Raw genomic sequence first — 21,299 nt, forward strand, 5'->3', positions numbered from 1 at the left:
TATTGTGGTGCTAAACCATTTCAGTGATTTATAACTAACAACAGTATTTTAAATCTATTCTTTGAGCTACAGGGAGCCAGTGGAGGGACTTTAAAACTGCTGTTATGTCTCTGTCTTCCTGGTTTTAGTGAGAACAGGAGCAGCAGCTTCTGGATCAGCTGCAGCTGGAGGATTGATTTGTTGGACAGGCCTGTGAAGACGCTGTTACAATAATCAATGCGACTAAAGACAAACGCATGAATGAGTTTCTCTAGATCTGGCTGAGACATTAGTCCTCTAATCCTGGAGATGTTCTTTAGGTGATAGAAGGCTGACTTTGTAATTGTCTTTATGTGGCTCTGGAGGTTCAAGTCCGAGTCCATCACTACTCCCAGATTTCGGCCTGATCGCTATTTAGTTGTAATAACTGAAGCTGTGCATTGACTCTAGATCGTTCCTCTTTAGGTCCAAAAATAATGACTTCAGTTTTGTTTTTGTTCAGCTGGAGAAAGTTTTGGCACATCCACACATTTATCTGCTCTAAGCATTTATTCAGTGATTGGATGGGTTCAGAGTCACCTGGTGACATCGTAATGTAGAGCTGAGTATCATCCGCATAGTTGTGGTAGCTAATATTATTTCCTGTTATGACCTGAGCTAGTGGGAGAATATAAATATTAAAGAGGTCCTAAGATTGAACCTTGGGGTACCCCACATGTGACCTTTGACCTCTTTCAATTGAAACAAAGAAATCCCTGTTCTTTATGTAAGATTCAAACCAGTCGAGCACCGAACCGGAGAGTCCGAAGTAAAGTATTGCCTCAGCAGGATGAAGCTGGAACAATACCAAACTTACCCAATTGGTTTTGTAAAAAAAACATTTTCCCCCACTTTTCAAGGGAATTATAGTTTCTGTTCTGTCATTGGAACTCTGGTGTTAATGTTTCGCATGGTTAAAAACAACAATGGCCATTTGTGATGACATCATAAAAGAGCATCAGGTTCAGGTGGTCCGGGTGAGTCTGACTGCAGTGATGAAGCCCATACTGGAGGTTTGGTGATCCAGAATGATACAGGTTCACTCAGCGCACTTTTTAACCAGTTCAGAATCATTTAAACCAGAATCCATCTCTCTGGAGTTTGGAGAAAAGTTCATTCAGATAATGGATAAAACAAAAAACTTTTTAGTATAATTTTTCTTGAAGTAGAATGAAAACTACAAAACTTGTAGAAACTTATTTTATCCCTGTCTAGTCTATCTTACTCCATCTACGTTCGGTTATTGCAGCATGTCAGTGACTCTGTTCTCATTTCCATTGTTTCCAGCATCCTCAACAGGCAGTCTGTCCTTCTCTCACTCCTTCCTGGGACTCAGGCTGGATCTGTGCTTCACATTTTAATGAAAACCGAGACACCCTCAACAAAATCCTTCAGAGCTGATTGTTGCAATTCAAACTTCTTTTCATCATCTCTCTTTTCAAGCAATATCTCCAAATTCAGTTTCAGAATTTGTGCCCACCAACACAAGCTTGATGTGCAATCAAATCAGTTCCCAACTTGTTTCCCTTTGCTCTTCCCAGTGGCACTGAATATAAACTCACATCACGTTTCAGCAGCACAGTGACAAATATTCCTTCGGTTTTCTAGAAGAATTTTACTTCCTGTCTCAACTTTAATGGAAAATAAAACTAACAATCTGTCCAAACTTTCTCTGAGCTCAGAATTTAATTACCTCAAACTTAAAACCTCAGGTGGGAATTTGTAAGAACAGAAAGAGTTCAGAGTTGGACTCTTTCAGCTGGTATTTATGCAGCAATAAATGAATCTTTTCAATGAGTTTGATGTTCATCACAAAGTTCAAATTGCTTTCATATTATATCTTCATTGAAAAAACAATAATATTCTAGTTTAAAACAAACAAACAAAAAATGAAGGAGCTTTGGACCAGCCTGTCATAGTTTATATAACATATAAGAAACATTTTATTATCTATTATTACCACCTTAAATACATTGGTTGCTTCTCGATATTAATATAAACAACAGGATATAGATATTAAAAAACACTTTCTATGGACAGAGGAATCTGTGACAGTAACGTTTGCTGACTAAATACCTTTTGAGTGAAATTGATTAGTGTTGTAAAATTAAAGGAGGCAGATATAACAATCTTTGAAACGCCTCGATTTTCATTAGAAAAGATGTATTTTTCTTTCCATTCCCAAAATGATTTCCTGCATCGTGTTATTCTGCCCCATAAAATGGCAGTTAAATGCCAAAGTGTGGCAAAAATAAAACATAAAATGCAGCAAAATTTAAGGAGTTTAGGTTTTGTTGCAAAAATATTTAAGTTAGTGTGGGAAGGTTTTTTTTTAGCTGAGCTAAAAGCGAGTAAAACCATCAATAGAGCCTCCCGGCTGCATTTATCTTGCTCTACAGCTTTGGGCTTCAAAAATCTGCAGGTTTCCAGTAACGCTTCACATTATTGTAAAACAGAAGATTAGTCGGTCTCTCTCTCTGTTGCTTGTTGACAGTAGAGCTGGCCTGAGCAGAAGCCCTGCCATGGTGACATTAGAAGTGTGTGTTTAGGAAGTCCCTGTGGATGTCTGGGAACTGGAATCTAATTATGTTCAGCTCTGCTCTCTCCAAACATCGCAGGGACATCTCTCTCCTCTGTCACATCGCCGGGCTTTCTGGGATTTCACTTCTACCAGGAGAACGAACACAGATGGCACGATGGAGCTGATGTGTTTGGGGCTAAATGGGCCATGAACATTTCTCCCCTGACCTCTTCAAAGTGCACACTCCTCGAAGAGAACGCGCCACCTTCTGCGGTACTTTCCACAGCTTCTCTCTTCCTTCTGTGAATTCACTTAAAGTTCTCTTCAATGAAACTTTCTTTGAGTCAATAAGCTGTGTGCCAGCATGACATCAGGCAGTGATAGTGGATGTAATTTGCTTTTACATATTGTGACTCAACGGGGAGACTTCAACATGGACATATGGACAGAGGCTGTGAGAAAGTCGTTCTAATTAGACTGGTTGCCTGGCTGAGGCCATCAACAGCTCGTCAGCGTGACATTTCATTGCCACAATCTCAGCAGGATAAAGCCGACAACAATGAGCGTGCATTAACACCACCTGTCAGTTCAGCAGCTTTCAAATGGCAGCTTAACGCTAAACGTTTCTTTTGGTAATGTTAGGAAACACACTAAGAGAACATTTACTGATCTGCACACAATTTGGGCCGGTTCCCAAACTTTGGAAGCGTTTTGAGCCAGATGGGGATCAGAAATCTAACAAGAAGGAAGTTAGCAATAAAACTCTTTTCTACTAAAACGACAGGCTGTGAAAAGCAGGCTGTGAAGGGAAAAAACATCCTGTTTTAATATCTGCTTTATCGTTGCAGGTTTGCTGAGGAGGTTGGAGAATCTCCAGCAGAAACCCTGGACAGGCCGCCAGGACAACATGCACCAAACAACTTTAGAGTCACCAAATAACTCCAATGCACAGATCCTCAGGTGTTACAGCAGGTATGCCTGGAAAAATATCATATATTGAAAAAGTTTAATATTTGTGGTTTCTCATTTCAGAAACAAATGTAGAAGAGTTCTGGTGAGCTGTGAGGAGGATCTGACTGACCAGTGGATCTTGATGTTCTGACTCCACTGCTTGTGAAACTCCCACTGATTTCTGATTGGATTTGCTTGTCAATCCTCTTCAGGCTACAGTTATCCATGGTGCACCCCATCCTACCACACTTTTTCCTCCCACTCAACTTTCTATGCATGTGCTTGGATCCAGCACTGTGAACAACCAGCTTCCTGTTGTGTCTTCCCTTCCTTGTGGACTAAGTGATTCTGGACATTCGTCTCGTCAGCCGTCTTACCCATAATGTGACTGTAACAACATTTCATGCAGTTAAAATTCTATTTTGTTAAACTGGTGTTACAGAATAACCCGTCCACCTCTTCTTAACTGCTGGTGTGAAGTCAGCTTTAATGCATTTGCACATAAGAACATTAACATACCTCACTGACTGACCCTTCTTTTGGTAGATATGAGGTTATTAAATGAATTCTTTAAACTTAAATTGCTTTTCTACAGCCACTTGCCAGAGTCATGCCTCCATACCACATACATCTTCTTCCTGGTGCCCCAGCAAACATGCTGGATTCAATACACTTCCTACCTAAACCTTTCAAAATAAAAGTCATAATCATGGGAGCATATTAAACAGGTTGTTCATATGTTTACCTGTGTCTTTAAAACGGTGATGTATTCTTATCATGACTGTTCCAAGCTGGAGTTTAAATACACAGCTTTAAAAACCCCGAAGCTGCAGCTGCAGTTTCAATCCATCTCCCCCTGTAGTTTCTTGGCCTTTCATGGCTGAGACTCTGACACTGTCTCCAGTCTCAGATGCATCCTCAGAAGTCAAAACTCGCAGCAGCTCTGAACAAAAGTTAAGGCTTTGGCTGTGACAGAATTCAAGTTTGAGATATATGTTCTCATGACTTTTACTTTGGGAAAGTTAGACGTTTCTGTCATGGTTCACAAGAGGGGCATGTGTCAGAAATGAAGCACAATAGTCAACATATTTCTGGAGGGCAAATGGGCCGTAGAACAGCTGAAATGGCTAAAAAAGGGCCTTCCAAACTACTGCAGGAGTTTCTTTTTCTGCCTTTAAATTTCTGTTCCAGTCAGGCAGAATAGACAGATTTAAGCTGCCACTGGCCCTGCAGCACTGCCTCGCAGCAAAGTTGCTGGGTCTGAACTGGGTTCTGATAGACCAAATATATCCTCGGATTTTGTGTGATTAGGATGTTTCCGAAGGCTAGCGGCACTTCAAAGAGGCAGCAGATAGCAGCTTTCACCTGAAGACAGCCTTCATTTGGATGATGAAATGATGATTTCAGCTTCCTTAACATCCCGACAGAAAAAAGCTTTAAATGGGAGAAATCTGTAGCCCTGGCACTTCAACCACACTATTCACCTCAACATTACATACCATATCAGCCGGCTGGGTTAAAGCCCAACGTCTTCTCATTTCAAAGACAGAATAGCACCCAGAGCTTCCTGCAGGACCACTGGTTGTGAAGCAATGAGAAGCAATGAGTTCAGATCTTCACTGTGAGAACATTTCATCAAAACATGAATAATTCAAAATGTCATCTGGGAAACTCAAAGGTGTGTTTTGATGCAGAAAGCAGTCATTACACGAATAGAGTTGTGCTTAAAATAATAAGTCAGATCAATCTTCGTTTTTGACAGAAATTCTACTTGAAAATAGCAAATAATTTACGAACAGACATCGTAGAGAAACTGGAAACGTGCAAACTCAGTCATAAGAATCCGGCCTCTTCCATAATTCAGTAACAAACTGAAAAGGGCAAGTTAAAAATAACAGCTGAGCCGAGTTATTTCTGAGATTATTCATCTTTTCAACAAACAGGTGTGAAAAATTGTCCTAATCAAAGGCCAGAGAGAGCAAAAGCAAATGGTGCAAACATGTGGTTATAGAGGTTTCCTCTCAGGAAATGTGTGTAAAATGGCTTATCCTAATTATTACTCAGAAGAAAAATGTACTTAAAAATAAAGAAGTGACAACGTAATAATTTTTTGTAAAATTATTGTAATTTTCTGATCAGTTTAGTCTGGACTGATTGATGCTCTAAGATTTTTCCGAGCTTTGCACACACCTGGGGGAATATTTTGGGATGTCCACACCTGGGACGTTTCTCTTTTTCTCTGCAGAATTACAGAAAGGAATTGCTTCTCTAATTGATGAGAACCTCTTTGCTCTGGCATTGTGTTAACTCTCACCTGTTCTCTCCAGAGCAGCAAACTGCCAAAAAGCCTGTTTATCTACAGTGGCTAAACTGAGGAACAATTAACCGAGAATAGATTAAAGATATCCTCTATTGTGGTCCAGTGTATCCTTATGGGAACATATCTGAACAATCTGTGAGCGACATCAGGTTCTGCTTTCTGTCTTGAAATCATATAAAATATGGGATCTGAAGCGTTTCTGGAAAAGTGAGGCTAAATTTAAAGCCTTTTTAACCTGGTGGAGATCAGATTGATAATTGACAGTGGGTGTGTGTTTCAGCTTGTGCTCCAAAGTATTCTTGTAATTCAAAGTTTTTAACTATGTTCAGCTGCACTAATGATGCTGGTGATGTGACTGCAGACACTGAAGACTCAATACCATCTTCTGTAATACTAACACCACACTCTATTGTTTGTAGGATTTATTATTCTATGCAGTGTGTTGGCAGAAAAAGCAGAATAATGAATGTGACCTTACAAACCCATGAACATGACTCAAACTGTGATTCCTTTGGTGTTTTCTGTCTGCCTCACTTTGAACTTCTCTTTAGTCAGCTTTTGTCTCCTGGAAAATGACTGGAGCTGTTTTACTTGAAAGGCTTCACTTTGCAGCCTTATTCTGGGTGGAGAGAAGAAATAGTCTCTGTTATCATAACTACCTATCAAAAACAGATTTTATATTTGCTTATGTGAAGCTTCCAAAGCAATCATGCTTAATATTCTGCTTGTGAAATATTAAAGGATTTAGAAGTTAGGGTACCTTAAGACGACATTTGTTGCGAACTGGCCCGACATGCCAGTCCATTATCAGAAGGAACTTAAAGCATTTTGTTGACAACATTGAACATTGGAATTTCCAGCAGCACAATAACCAAAAACACAACTCCAGGAAAACCTAAGATTCTGGAACATCTTGGCGTGGAAGTGGCCAAGTCCAATCCTGAAGAGCTACAAGATGCATCCCTCCTCCAACAGACCCGGTTCAAATGACAGGCTTGTTTGCTCTGCAGACCTGAGTGACGGATGAGGAAATGAAAAATGGTCATAGGATGTAAACTGAATATGTTGCATCTTCCCTTTAAACCTCAAAGCTAGATCTGCCTCTGCTGTCAAAGTAACTCAAACACCTGTCAGTAATTATGTAATTCATCTCTGTCATTTATTACAACTATCTTTTGTCCTCATAACTAAAGTATATTTTCGAAATGAGGATGCTAAATTCTGTTTCTGCAGCTGTTAGAGAGTATGAACATGATATTACAGGAAGTCGGTGTGAAGCGATCCGTAAGCGTCTTCCTACTGTGTTCATCAGACACCTGATGAAAAGGAAACCTGGACCAGAATGCTGAGAGTCCTTTCAGCCACTGAGACATTTCTGTAAAGTTATCATCTCCTCTGTTAACTGAAAGAAGAAAACCTCAGAGGAGCATTTCAGCCAGAGGAAAGACCATCTGAAGTGCAGAGTACATGTTTGCATAATTTGTGAGATGTTTAAAATAAAAACTGACAGTAATTTAGCAACGGCAAAGCCCATCAACACGTCGGTACAGCATCTAAAAATGAGAAAAAGGATCTAAGCTCCATTCAAACCGAAGATCCAATGATTGAGTATCTGTGTTTCCTGTGGAACAAACAAAACAGAGACAGAATATTTAAAAAGAAACAAAAACCTGATTTAAATCTGATGGTAAAAAATATCTAAATTATTATTTGAGAGAGTTCAGCCTCAGCTCTCTTGATTTTCTAAACAATGAAATCATACAGAAAAACACAGACCTGAGTAGAGAACCAGCAAGGTCAACCTAGACTTGGTAACGCCTCCGTACTCAATGCACCAACTCTGTAGTTCAGCCGCCACCGAGCTTCATCCATCACAGCCGTCTGAATATCCGCTTCAGGTTTCCAGCTTTAACAAGCTAATCATAGAAGAAACAAGTCGACCTTGAGGCAGCTAGCACGCTGCATGTTGCACACGCTAATGATCAGCATGAAGGCGTTATGAAGTTGCCATGGTGCTCAACTCATATAAACTTTTTGTCTGCAGCAGAGGTGTTATAAGTATTTTGTTAACTTCTGAACTCTGGAGTCCCTGGTCACAGCGGATCAATGGTCTGACTGCACTAATTGATCTTTCCTTATGTCGCACAATCACAATCATCTCCAGCATAGTTCTGTCCTAAAAACAGCCCTGCAAACAGGAACACTGGGTACTTATTGGTTGGGTGTATGTGTTTTATTGAACCACGAAAATAAAAGCTTCTGAGAATAAAAAGTTTTGTCAAGCAGATCAACTTTGTCTCTTCACTTGTTAAGTCAAATAGTTCTGCAGGAGAAATCCTGGTTTGTGTGTAAAATATTGTCAATGCGATGCATGTCGGCTGCTTGTCGCCCGTTTCCTCTTTAGACCAATCAAAGGGCAGCTCACCGCCGCCACCTTCATTGATTTGGACATGCAGTCACACCTCACAGCACTTTGTTCAATATATTGATCACATATTTGAATCCCTCTCAAGGAGGAACAAGTTGATAGATCCCTCAGGGAAAATATAAGAAGCAACATTTAATACTGCTATCATAGATATAGAAATAAATAGAAAATATAGATTTTTAATTTTCCACAGAGTATTGCAGTCTGGCATATACATAACTGGACCAGCAGTTTCTGCATATTAATGCAGTTTTAACAGCCCAGCAGCAAAGACTGAGACTCTTTAGCCTTTATTGCTCATATCTAGAGAATTTAAATTATCATAAAGCCTTAAACAAATGTTTGGTTTGCAGCATCAGTCTGCAGCTTATGTTTATACATTATTATGTTTGCTCTGAGCAATGTGATATGCTGAACTCAGTTCTTAAATCTAAAAGACTTCTTCTCAGCAAGACGTCCAGATTCTCACAGGTCTCATTCCAGACAATAAAACTGAAAACCGGGAACATCCTCCACACCTGGACGCCCCTCTGACTTCCAACAGTGGCCAATCTTTTATCATGTGAAACAACAAGAGTTGAAAACATGAGACAACTATTCATTTACAGCAGTCACAGAAAGTGAACATGAAAAGATGCAACTGACAACGAGATGGTCTGAAATGAGAAAGATGACTTTTAGTTTCTGTTGTCACAAAGGTTTCACATCAAACAAGACAAATATATCTGATCAAAAATAAAAACAAAATGTTTTTTTAAATGAATGAATTATTAAGGTAAAATAAAAATCTGAATACGTTGCTTAACCTGATAACTTCTAACAATCTTTGAACTCGTTGTTTTAATTCAGCCATAATGGAAAGTTTTCCAACTGAAACAAACACATCCAGCATTATTTAACTGCATATCTAAGTGATTAGCTCAACTTTGGGAGTATTTGATTCTCCCACTAACATGCTTAGAACTACCTATTTTAATGTAATTTTAATTCAATAACTAAATATGTATCAGGTTAAACAGAAGCTAATATTTCCAGTCCTTTGTTTTTATGCTGTCTGAGCTGCAGCCAATCAGGCCAAAGGAAAATGAATGGAGCTTTGGAATTGGCTGCTTTGTGAAACACAAGTTGATAGCATGCCGAGTAGCATTATGTGTTGCTGCGTCATCTTCCCAAGCTACATTTTCTGTCCTTAAAAAAATTTAGACAAAATAAATCTGCAAATAGGTGAATTTGTCACATCCCACAGAAATGTCTGCAGGTTCTTTGCAGGGATCCATGTTGGTCCTTATGCAAGCAGCTTGAAGTTCAGTTCCTGAACTGTTTGCATGTCTTCACCTCTTCAATCTCTGTCCATTCTGTCTGATTATTGCAAATAAAGGGCAAAAAACCTTTGAACAAATTTAAAACAGTGATTAAAACTGAACTTTGTAGTTAAACTGAGCAGCATTTTCTGACCCTTTACTTTGTGTGTCATTGCAGTCAGTGGAGTCAGACATTAAAGTATTGAGTAGAGCGCAGTGGAGACATGTCTTTGGACCACTTCAGAAATCACAACACTGTCATTTCTATACTGTAAACTGTGCTTTTTGCATATGTGTACAGTATTGCCATTGTACAATAAAACTAAGCTCTACTAGAACAAAGATAATCAGGACACTGAAATGCTTCCAATTAATTCCCAGCAACTGTGAAATGTAAGATCAACATTTTCTGATTAGGTTGGAAAGGTGCAGATTCTCTGCTTACAGCGTTAAATACCAATAAATCAGGTTGAGCTCAGCGACAATTGCTGCATCCGCTTGAATGTAATACCTCGGATTAGACTGAATTAAAAGGGGATTTTCCCTCTGCTCCCTGTGAAGAAATTCTTCACATCACCACTTGCATCTGAGCGTGCAGCCTGCTCTGTCGGGAGGCATGAAACCAAAGCCGAACGCCGGTGCAGTCCTCCAGACTGAGACGGAAGCTGCCAGCTTTGTCTCGCCTTCAAGCCAAGAATGCTAATTGGTCTATTTAAAGGCTGCCTGTCTCTGGCCAAAAAAACGGAAAATCTTCCTGATTGAATCATGTTATGTGTAAGGAGCCCATGTTAATCTACCACAGAATGTACTGAATGCAGCTTGTAGCTAAAACATCCAGATTGTGCATAACATTTTGACCACCTGCCCAATACTGTGTTTCTGCTAAAAGAGCTTGACTCAGTAAAACTTGGACTTCACTGCGTCACTGAAGATCTTCTCAGGTTTTTGACTGAGCAGAACCTAAAGGATGAGAATATTGACCCTCATTCAAACCCTTTAGGGCTTCAGTCAAACATCTTTCAGCCTGGCCCAGGGCAGCTGTGCTACATGCAGCATACCAACATCAGTGCATGAACGTGTTTGTGAATGGGTGAATGAGGGTAAGGATCTCTGCACTTGATGAACTGCTGTACAAGTACAAGCCAAACTGAACACAACACACACTTCTTATTAGTTGAACAGTTAGCATGGTGAGGAGAAAACCTTTCTGGAACAGAACCAGATCAGTTCAAACACTGCAGACTGCTGCAGGTTGATAGGTAACTTTTTATTGTAGTTGACAAAACTCACATGAGGAGTTCCTCTAGGTTCTGTCTTTGGGCGCCTTATATTTAACATCTACATCCTCCCATTAGTTCAAATTAAAACAAATAAGATCAGCTGACACACATTGCAATGTGACCAGGTGACTATGAGCTCAAGTCAGAGTTTAAGTCAAGTGGATGCATAGAACAAATCAATACATGAACGTTTCATGACCTTCATCTGAATAAAAACAATCATCTCTGGACCTAAAGAGGAACGATCTACAGTCAGCAGGCAGCTTCAGTTACTACAGCTGAAATCTGGTGATGAACTCTGACCTGAACCTTCAGAGCCACATAAGGACGGTTACAAAGTCCACCTTCTGTCACCTGAAGAACATTTCCAGAATCAAAGGACTAATGCCTCATCAGATCTAGAGAAACTCATCCATGTGTTCATATTTAGTTGCATTGATTTCTGTAACAGTGTCTTCACAGGTCTGCCTGACCCCCAAAAACACAATCCTCCAGCTGCTGCAGGAAGATGGAGCCCATCACCCACTTCTAAAGTCCTTCACTGACAGAATAACTTATTGATAGTTTATAAATCACTGAACTGCTTGGTACCAAAGTACTTTAAAGATCTACTGCTGTATTAACCTTCCAGAACTTTGAGTCTTTTGGTTCTGGTTCTGCTCTGTATCCCCAGAACCAGAACCAAACATGGAGAAGCAGCATTACGTTCTAATCTGGAATTAACCTCCAGAAAACTGCAGAAATGTTGACATACTGAGTTATTTTAAGCCAAAGCTAAACACCAGTTTAAAAGCAGCCTAAGTTTTCTTGTTGCTGGAATATTTTGCAAATAAACATTTCCATCTCTCTCCACCTGCATGCTTAAAAATGAATGGACAATAACCATCCACTGGATGGGTGCATGATACCATTAATGAAGAGATGAGTTCATTAATATATTTATTTAGAAGTCATTAGGATTCACAGCCTGAGGAATCACACTGCAGCTTTGCCAAGACTTTGCAAAGCTCTTCGTTCTGTTTGGTCTCCATAACAAAGAGAAAATAAAAAAATTTACAAACCATGACTGAAGCCCTGGAGCTTAAAGTGCACAAAGCCGTACGTCTGCTCTGTGAACGGACAAGCTGTAAGCATGGAGGGGGTTTTGGGACCGAATGTTAATAGATATAATTAAATTACAAGAAAACACAAAAAGTACAAAAAGAAAATGCCAGAGGCGCAGATTTAACTGGCTTTTGTTTAGAAGGAACAATCAGCTGGAATTCCTCTTTGAGGTTTTAACGTTAGTGTGAGATGCTGACTGGAGCCCTGGGATTATTACACACAGCACAAAAGAAAATGCAAGCGTGAGAAAAAAGGGAAGATGCATATTAAACTTACAGAAACGTTAATTATTGTGATATTTACTGAAATTTTGTGCAAATTTTGCAGCAGCCCTTCATCTTTGTTCTGCTAGAACCCAAAGGTGATGAAGACCAGCATCATTATGTCATCAATTAGTCTCATCAGTTGTTATGGTGACATAACATGCCCTGCAACCACAGAGCAGCTTGTTCTCATAGTGTCCTTGCCCATATTTATCCTCTGCGTTGAAAAAAGAAGCAAAAAAAAAAAACCAACGGTGCAGCAGACAACTGATATTGCCGCGTGGAAGGTCGAGCTAAACAAGGGGGGCTTGTCCAAGTACTGACACTTTACACATCTTGCAGCAAAAACGGTGGACCCGTCTCTCACGTTCAGCAGCTCTGTGTCATTGGGGATCCTTGAGAATATTACTTCAAATTGGTTTAGTCAAAAATCCAGCATAGATGGAGCATAAAATGGTTAAATTGATTAAACTAGAAAGCATCAAAAATTTACCAGGAAATGAGTTCAATGTTCAAATCAGTAATGAAAACAGGCTCCACAAAAAGTCCTCTGACTGTGTTAATTATCTGCACATTTGCAGTTTTAAAATTCAAACCGAGCAATCAAAGCCCCCTTAAGGAAGCCTAAACACTGAAGCTCTAATCGCCCCAGGAGCTGAAATCTGTGGCTCAACTCTTTGGTGCAATGACACAAGAAATGATGTTTATGATGCTCTGGTTGTGTTTGCCATTGTGAGAAGGAAGCTAATCCCCAACTACCTGCTGCGTGACATGCACATGATGAAAAACAGTACGACGGCTCAACCTGACAGGAGGGAAGAAAGAGACCAGAATCACAATTTGAAGATGAGGAACAGCGAAGATGAAAAAGGCAACTGGTGGTAAATACTAAATCCTCCTGCTTCACGCAGATTTTCATCCAGAAACAGGTGCGTTTATTTTACGTTTTGTTTCAGACTTTTAATTTTCTCCATTTTGCTTTTTCTAAATGAAGTGAAATAAAATCAATCAATTTCCCTGAGTCTTTCTGTTCCCTCTTATATTAGCTTGAACTTCTCCACCTCGCCATCTCCCAGCACACGGCTGTCCAGGTGGAGGAGGGGGCGGCGCGGTCAGCGCTACGCTGGGGGCGGCTGCAGCAAACAGAAATGGGTCAGTGGTGCAGGAAGGTGGCAAAGCGAAAATGACGGTGAAGCACTTTGTTAAGACTTGGATGATGTGACACAAAAAGGCAATGTTTAATTTCCTGCGTCTGGAAGTAAAAGAGAAAAGGAGGAGAAGTGCTTCACAGATTAATGCGGGTAAATGATCAAGATTTTTGCATTAGATAGAAATGGGGAAATGAAAGAGACGGGGACATTTGACCAATAAGAGGACTTCTGTTGGCTGTGAATTTTGTTTTGGTGTCTTTGAGGGCTCTGTGTTGTTGCTTTATACAATTTGGTTAAAATATGGTGTGAAAGATGATGTGACGTGAAAAACGACAAATCATAAAGCACCTTCACCTTAAACTAAGAAATATATATGTTTAAAGATTGCAGTAAAAATATAATCTGCCTTTCTGAATGCTAGATTTGGGGATTAAGGTTTTTCCATTTGGATGGAAGAGACACAAAGATCAGATATATCATATAAATATAGTGTCAAAATGTATCAGCAGCATTTATTCACGTTTTTCATAGAAAGAAAATTCATTTCTCACCACATGTGTGCACCTGCCAGAAATAAAGTGCAGCAAAAGTGTCTTTATCTGGTGGAAAGCAATGAAGTGATATTTTAAAGAGACAAACAAAAAATAAAAAACTAAACAAAACTGATGTTCATGTTCATAAAATGTATGGAAGTTAATGTAAAAAAACAATATTTTCTTCCAATCTGGCCATTGGATGCAATTTGCATAATCACAAAGTGAAAAATAAAACAGCATTTAAAGAGTGGACAGCGTCAGGATGTGGCTTTAACAAATAGAAAGAAATCTACACATTAGCTGAAAAGAAGATGAAACGATGCATGGCAGACTTTACAGATTTATATTTGTGAAAACCTTTTAGAGATGTATATTTTTCCTTCTAATTGACAACTGTGTGCTAATTAGTTTGGGTTTACCACATAAAAACAGACATGAAAGTGTTGAGCGAGGAACCGGGATGTCTGGTCCCCCTCCGCTGAATATTGGTCATTAATTAAAGTCATCAGGTATGACTCTCCATCCTTTGAGAGGGTTGATATTAATGAAGAGACCCTGAGCAAATTACCGAGCTGGGGAAAGACTCCTGGATGCAGACATGAAGGGAGGGAGCCGGTTTGATTGGAAACTCTCTTCATGGTTTCACTCAGCCGTTAATTAGCAGCACAGCTCAAAACAATCTCTTCCTCCCGCTGAGTTCCTCCTCTCCTGAACCCGTCAGACACATGGCAGCGCCTTCCTCATGCTCTCTGGCTCGGCGTCACATCTTCATCTCCCGGGACCGGTGTGGATCAACCCCCATCAGCCAGTAATTAGCTCTCATGCTTCAGAAGTGTAATCAAGACACAGTTGTGAGGAGAGAATCCGTCACACTCTTCAATACCCGACCGGTGTTTCCACATCTGATGCTGCGTGGCTGAATCATGTCTGCAGTTTTTATACTTTCATCCAAACTTATTTAAGAAAGATATGTCAAGAAAAATCATTTCTTTCATTGTTTTTTTTTAAGAATGTCATGCCCTTTAACTGCAGATCATATGAGAAGGTCATGGCTTTCCAAAGGGATCCATCACTCAGCATCACAAATAAGAAGTTCCTACTGAAACCTTTCCAACACTGTCCTTACAGATTTTACTCTAACATCTGTTACTTTGTCTAGAAATACTTTGTCTTTTTCTCTAATAAGCATATATAATACTTTATGGTTTGAACTTTATTTGAACGTTATTTTCATCGTGTAACCTTCACTGTGCTTCAGTTAAAACAAACTAAAAATCTACACAAAACACAACAACTGCAGGGATTCAATAATCAGTAAAAAGTTTTTCCCACTAAAGGACGCTGGTTCCCTCAGACATCCGCAGCAGGGTGAGAGCTCAGGTCAGACACAATCAGGAAGTGCTTACTGCAGATTTACTGCATCTCTGCTGCTGTGGACGGTAAATAAAGAGAACAACTCCTCTTCAAACACAACCTGCAGCTAGAGCTGAATTACTGAAATACCAGAAAGCCAGCATGGGCAGAAACTGAAAATAGTCAAAACACTAGAAGGAGATTTTGATGAAGTATTTAAAGTTCAGAGCCTATTATATTTTTTTGAAAGCCTGGAAAACTTGCTAGAACACATAAATAAATCACAATCTCACTTTTTCTTTATTTTCAAAGTAGGAAATTATTTAAAAAGGAACTTCTCCGACTCAAGAGCCTGTTGCAAGAGACAGTCATTAGCGCAGCAGTTGTGCAGGAGCAACCTGGCTTCAAACACAACCTGTAGTGAGAGCTGATGTTGGGATGTTTGACTTCAGGGACAATAAATCACACAAAGCACCAAAAGGACTGGACAACTGACATGGAGTGAGCGCTCCTATTGTCTTAATTTCATCTTTTTTACTGGATAAATCACAATAACTACTCAATGCTTTAAGATCTCACCTGGAGCCGGAGATTTTGCTCTCACCGTTTTCCTGAAATGCCTGAACTCCTCAGTGTCACCATGTTCCTGCCAAACAGGAAACACGTCTCTGCCTCATTGCATTACAAGCTTTCAGCTTTTATGTTTTACAGTTCTGGTTTAAGACTTTTCAGAGTTGCTCATAGCTTCATTCATGTGTATCAGACCTGCACAATATTAGGAAATCAGCCAATGACGACATTATTGTTGTAAAACCCGTCGGCGAATATGATGAATGCTTTTGTTCAGTCTTATTTCTCATCTTTTTTCCATGATGCTTCCAGCTCTCTCTAGGATCTTGGGCATTTTGAGAACCAGGTTCTATCAGCTCATGGTATCTACAGCAGTAAGAAGAAAAAGATTTTTTATATGCCACATTTCACAGAGGCAAAATCAAATTCAAACTCATAGTATGAAATGAGTTTTCAACAGGTTTTTAAAGCATCCACAGTGAAGTAGCAGAAAAGCAGCCACAGGCTGACAGCCGCTGCTGTTTTTAGTTTTTAGACTTTTGCAAAGAAAAACCAGCAGACTAAAAAAGGCTACAAGCAGCAGAGTTGGGCTAAAAAACAACACAAATAGCAAGTAGCCTGACCACTTGGAACATTGCAGGTGAGTAACGGTACTTTGGATCAAATTGTGAAACCTGCTGGAGCCGGTGGAAAGCGTTTAAAATGGCTGTGACATCAGAGGATTTACAGAGATGTCTGTTCTTCATGGCGCTCAGACTTCAAGTTGTCGATCTGTCAAGATTTAAACAGCTCCGCCGCAGCCTAGTGCAATGACTTATAATGCATAATTCATGTTTCTTGATCTGCTTGGGAAATTATGTGTTTAGAAATGCTTCTTAAATGAAATTATCTGAAACAAAACCAAAAACAAAAATGTTTGAGTCAATGGTAACTCATAGATTTCTGTGAGTCTCTGATCAAGTCTGAATTTATCCTGGAAATGCAAAGTGTGAGAAATAGCAGCCAACAAATATTGAGCTGCTCTTTGTGCACAGACTTTTATTATGATGGTAAAGCTGTGCTGCACTGTGCTGCACTGTGCTGCACTGTGCAACCCGAATGCATTCAGATGTTTGATGAGGAACCCTGCGGTCACCAGGTAGGTTTCTGCCCTGATGACTTCAGCAGATACTGTAATGTGTTGAATGGAAACCATTTCAACATGGCGGGAGCTCAGGTTGTAACATCAAACTAAAACACTGGATTCTTTGTTGGTGCGTCTTTACAGCACACAGAGCGATCTCTGAAATCTAACACTCAACATGTGACACAGATTTTTGCAGAAAACAAATCTAAGTTCTGTAGAAACTGGAGTGATGAATGGACATGCATGTGATTCAAGCAGTGCTTGTCAAAGGAAGTAAAAGCTCACACATATGAACATGGTGGGTTTCTCTCCAATGCTGCAGAGAAACCCACAGATCTGTGGCCACCATCTTCTCTCTGCCTGGCCGTAATGCAGCTCTGATCAGCATTCTTCCCTCATCCACTCTGAATTTATCGACAGCCCACAGCGGCTGTACCTGGACAGGGGAGGCCAGACAGGCTGTGCCATCCAACATCCAGGCCAGACACGATCGCCACACAGACTGCATCAAAATCAACACGCGTCCTCTCACTGATCCAGATTAGATCTCACTTTAATTTAATAACAGCGTCATGAAGAGCCAGGAACAAATGAGAAAGGCCAGGGAGAAAGTTGTGGAGAAGGAGAAAATCTGTTAGAAGCCAAGAGATTTGAGATGAGAGATTCAACTTGCAGCAGGACAACAACTCTGTAATGGTTCACATCAATCAATATTAATAAGTTAGGATGAATTTAATTAAAAAACTTGAAAATTGATGTTAACAGTCAACAGTCTCCAGTCAATCTTGTTGAACTTGAGCAGTTTTGAAACGCCTGTCAGTCTCACCTGGTAGAGACGCCTCGTTTAGACTCAGAGGGATTAAAACTGATGCTTTGAATGTTTTACTAGGAACATTTTAGAAAATCATGTAATCTTTTCTTTCCTCTTCACAAACATTACCTTTTTATTCAGTCACATAAAACTCAAACCAAACTCAGGCTGAAGTGTGACAAAACATGGATAAGCGCAACAGATGAAAATACTTTAAGACATTGTAAACACATTTTTACTGATGGCTTAAAATGAGCATTCTGTTCTTTATTTTAATTTATTTTACTGGCTTTGTAGTAAAAAGCTGCAAAGCCATAGATTCATAAGACATATTCTCTATTCTCGCGTTTTCCAGCCCGTCTCTAAAAGAGTTATTTTCTGCTTCCAAAGGATCTATCAAGTAAATCGACACCAGCTCTTTGGAGTTTCTCTTTTAAAGCATCGTCCTTAGAGGACGGTACGAAGCCGCAGTCCCCTGAGCTTCAGCCAGCCCGCTTCAAGAGGAACCGAGGGGGGATGTTCGACGCGTTTGATGAAGAGAGATCCTCTCAAGGTCAGTAAATAAAGTTGTGATATGTGTAACGGGCAGAAGGAGACGAGAAGGTGGTGGAGCTGAGGAGATGGTTAAGTTCCTGTCCTCTGGGAAATCTCCATCCATCTGGGGGAATCGCTGGAAGCACAGCTAATTCACACGCTCTAACAGGCCCTTAATTTGGTGAAGCATATGCTGCTGTTTAGGCCGTTGGAGTCGCTTCACGCTGCCGAAATCGGTTGTTATGGCCGACATTAGTTGACGGACCAGATGAGGCATGAACACCGTTGCTTGCAAGTCTTATAAAATGGTCCCATCTCCAGAACATAATGGAGTTTTCACCTCAATTTCATGAGGCTTTATGACCATTGTCTCAGCCAATAAGAGCATTGCTTGGAAACTGCGTGTTTTATGAGGTTTCTCTGGGCGCTGGACCTTTTCAGAGCGCAGTAAAACATTTAATGAAATCTTGGGAACTGATCTTAAAGCAACACGCAATGATTATGAGGCGAGTTAAACAAACAAGCACATCATGAGCATCCAGTGCTTCCTCAGTCTATGATGAATCAAACTTACATTTAGAAACCGTGAAGATTTATATTATCAATAAAAAGTTAAGCGGACGTTTCAGATTCCAATTACAAGAATAGTTCTTTCTTTCAAAATACATATTTTTAGTTTGAAAAACAGAACAAACATGCACAGAAAAATCACCTGATGATTGGTACTTATTCATTTTGGAGCAACACAATCAACCTTTATTTTCTGATCAGTGAATATGATGTTAGAATATCACAACGACCAACACATTCTCCTTTCATCCTCAATATCTACATCCTGGGACTTGATGGATTTGGAAATGTTGGCAGTTTTTAGACAATCTTAGATTGACAGTAATGAAATGTTCTCACACACACACAATGTGTCGTTACGTTTACTTGTGCTGACTGATAATATATCATGCTAAACGCAGCTCTGAAAATAAGTCTTCTGCTTTCTGCTCATTCTCAAAGATAGCATGACGTCACCAATAAAATAAAACCCATTTAAGACAGGAATACAAAACAAATGATGGCTGTTTGTCCATCTGCATATTGGTACTTTTATTTGTATCTACTATTGTAGAATATTTCTGGAATCCTTCTATAAAATTATTTTGGCAGTTGAAGCCAAATACTCTGTTTTGTAACCAGAACCAATGAAGGAAACTACTGTAAACAAAAGAAACATTTCCAACGACAGTAACAGCTTTGCTTTCTTTATTCTTTAAACAATGTTCCCTCAGTTCCACTTACTGAGATTTCCCAAGTCTTTTTCGTGGCTGAATTTGAGAAACGCTGTGATCAGTATGCAGAGTGAACATCTCCAAATGCACCAAAACAGGTCAGACTGAAAAAATTCAGATTTAAAATTCAACTGGAGGTTTTAGGTGGAGGCTGGAGAGCAAAACAGAAAATAAGTCAAATTATAGGAGCAAAATGAAAGCAATTCAAACAGGAAACCAGCTAAAGAAACTGACTGGGAGGTTTGATAATGTGACAAATTGTCAGGGAAATATAAATTTAACGGTAACAACCAGACAGAGACAGTTGTGAAGATTCAGTAAAAATCAGCAGAGCAAGGATGTAAAGCTGAACTTTTTAAATAAATCAAATAAATAAAACTTTAAAAGGCAAAATAAAAAAAGAGTAAATGAGCTCTGGGTGCCTGAAAAGATGCTCATGTTTTCTAGTGACATTACAGCAAAAATAAGAACCAGTATCAGGAAAACTGCACAGAATAGCTGGAGTTGAGTGAAATCGTGCATCATTTTGAAAAAGCTGAAAAGCTAAAAAGTGGTGGAGGCACTTCACTCCGGCACAAGTCAGCCCTCTTTCAACGATCAAAGGTGCATTCAGAATTCAAACGTTTGTCTGTTAACAGCTGAAAGCTGATTTTTCACATCATCTGTGACTCGCTCACAGAGTCACGTCTGAACAGAGCCGAATCCTGTTGCAGGAAACCGCAGCCATGACAGAAGTTCTCCAGTACAGCCTCAGCCCCACAGGGAGCACACAGACATGTGGAGTGGGCTCTTTGAGTCATTTCAGTCCCAGCCCCCACCGTGCACATCGGAGCCCGAGGAGCAGAAATGGTCCAGAAACTGTGAATCCGCCCACACTTCATGTGAGTGCGACACAAAAAGCTGAGGGTGCCATGGAGGTCTTTGACACATTCATGCGCATCTTCTGCAAAAATCTTTGTTCTCTCACATGTCCGCAAACAGACGCAGTTTCCATCAGCGTCATCATGTTGAGCAACAACAGGTATAATACGTTTCGCTACATCTCCTTTGCACTTGTTTCAGAGTGCTTCCAGTCCTGCTGAGTGCCTGCAGTCTCGTCTGAACGCCGGCATGTTGGCAGTCTCTGTTCCTCCTGGTAGAACGCTTTCCACACGGCTGAATTACCCACTCCACCAAGAGTCCACACAGCAAAGCAAAAGATACCACTCCCCAGACTCCCGTGTGTTCTGCATGCAGTCTTTCAGAAGCTCCTCCACCAGCCTGCGTCGTTCCCTGATGCTTCAGCCATGAACAGAACCTGCGATGGACCGAAGCTTCGTCAGCCAGCAGATAAGAAACGCTGGTGGATTATTTTCTGACATAGCTGAACAGAGTTCGTGTCCAGGTAGAAAAACGCAGAAATGATCTGATAATCCTTCATTTTGATCTGAATTTTTCACTCTCAGATTAATAACTGTCCTAATAATCAACTGAAATATCTGGACAGGATTAATAAAACAGGTCTTTCATCAATAATCATGTTCCAACTTCTCTTGTCCCTTCATATGAAATCTTTGCCTCCCACAGGGCCCATCACTGTCAGCAGGGACATGCTGGTAACCCAACTTCCCCTGACCTTTGAACTTGTGTTGACAACGTCTCTGCCTGCAGCTGCAGGAAAAGCTCTGCTCTGTCACTCCAAATGCTGGATGGGGAAATATTGGAGGCCTGCCCCCCTGTTTATTCAGTCAGTCGTTCTATAAAACTCCT

At 40.1% G+C, this 21,299-nt stretch overlaps 1 protein-coding gene across 2 annotated transcripts in view; it reads right to left on the minus strand.

Annotated features, from left to right (window-relative positions):
- The window catches only part of sorcs3a (sortilin related VPS10 domain containing receptor 3a), a 189,612-nt gene that overhangs the window by 151,869 nt on the left and 16,444 nt on the right, over window positions 1-21,299 (minus strand). The window lies entirely within an intron of this gene.

Source organism: Poeciliopsis prolifica, unplaced genomic scaffold (genome assembly GCF_027474105.1).
Source record: "Poeciliopsis prolifica strain line A6 unplaced genomic scaffold, Auburn_PproV2 SCAFFOLD102, whole genome shotgun sequence".
NCBI classification, from domain to species: Eukaryota; Metazoa; Chordata; class Actinopteri; order Cyprinodontiformes; family Poeciliidae; genus Poeciliopsis; species Poeciliopsis prolifica.